Here is a 1,644-nt window from a genome sequence, read left to right on the forward strand (position 1 = left end):
TTTGTCTCTTTGGAAGTGTAACATGTACCATTCACAAGCACCTAAATCTTGCAGTGGTCATGGTCTTTTTCAATAGACTTCTTTTCTGCCTCTGTCTCAAAACAAAGACCTTGAAGGCGAAATAAATTGGATCTGTCCTTGAATTCATAAGATCTCTTCCTGGCTGAACATTAAAAATGGTTATTTTCTCTTGAGATGGGAATTTGAGATCAGCCTGGCTAACATGGCGAAACCCCATCTCTACTAAAAATACAAAAATGAGCTGGGCGTGGTGGCACATGCCTGTAATTCCAGCTTCCTAGGAGCCTGAGACATGAGAATTGCTTGAACTGGGGTGGCAGAGTTCAATGGTGGGAGAGAGAGTTACATGTGTAGTCGACAAGAGTGGAAATTGTAACTAAAGGAAATATCTGTAATAGTCTACTTTTGGCCTGAAGGCTGCAATAGTAAAAATAAATAAAATATTATGTAACAAGAGAATATCAGCTTCCCTAGTTTTTATATTTTACCATTTTGAAGACCACCGTTGAGTGTCTTCAAAATTTCCAACAGTTCTGTTTTGCCCTTTTATATTTGCATATTCCCTTTTGTTATTACACTTTGAAGGTTACAGAAGTGCATCTGGTTTCCCAGGCAGCTTGTCAAGGTACTGAAATTTTCAAATGACTTATTCTAGTATCATTTACTATATAACTGGTACAACATTGCAATATCCAGAAAAGCACATTCTGTGAATTCTAATTTTGCTGTGGAACTTATGTAAAGAGAGAGGAAATAATGATTGGCATTAAAATATTAATTTGATGCTAATTTGTAGTAAAATAGTGTGTCTTTGAGAAGGCTAGATTTATTTTTACATCCTAGTTTTGCCACTGAGGAATCACAACCAACTTTTTAAACAACATTAACTCCCAATTTTAATATATAAAATAAAAAATGTTTTGGGGGTATGTTACATGTGAAAAAAATGTTTAAAACTATGCAAAGCTCAGACAGCACTCTGAAATTCTTTCATAAATATTAGCTTATTTTCTCTACACTTGTCCCAACTCCACCTCATCACTCTGTTCAGATCATATATTACTAGATTGAGAATTTTGAGGTCAGGATCTCTTTCCTTTGGTCTTTGCCTCCTCAGGCATAGGAAACAAAATGGCTTGCTCAAGTGGGTGAAAAATAATATTGTGGGTTGGAAAAAAGAAATGATAAATTGATATATGGGAAATAGAAAGAAGCGAGGAAGGAAGGGAATGGGGAAGGGAGAAAAGAGAAAGGAAAGAGAAAAGAAGGAAAGCAGGGAAGAATTGCCAAAGTACAGTTTTACACTTTATTAAAAGCAGGAATGGATATGATCTGATGATTTAACAATAAGGACACTTATTATTTTTAAATGAAAATCAAACATAAACTGATACTGCTTTCTCTGTATTAAGTTCTCTCAAACAAAATTTCATATTTTCCTTTTATTCTTCACTTACCAATGACTCCAGAATATATTATGTAAGCCTAGGAGATTTTAGTCTTTTATTTTAGTCCTGAACTCATTTATTAATAAATATTTGTGTAAATCTGAGCAGATGAAGCACTGTAAAGGACACAAAACCCATATATTATCCTCCTCTGAAATTATGTGCTATTATTCTC

This window comes from Colobus angolensis, unplaced genomic scaffold, assembly GCF_000951035.1.
Source record: "Colobus angolensis palliatus isolate OR3802 unplaced genomic scaffold, Cang.pa_1.0 Scaffold7, whole genome shotgun sequence".
Lineage (NCBI taxonomy): Eukaryota > Metazoa > Chordata > Mammalia > Primates > Cercopithecidae > Colobus > Colobus angolensis.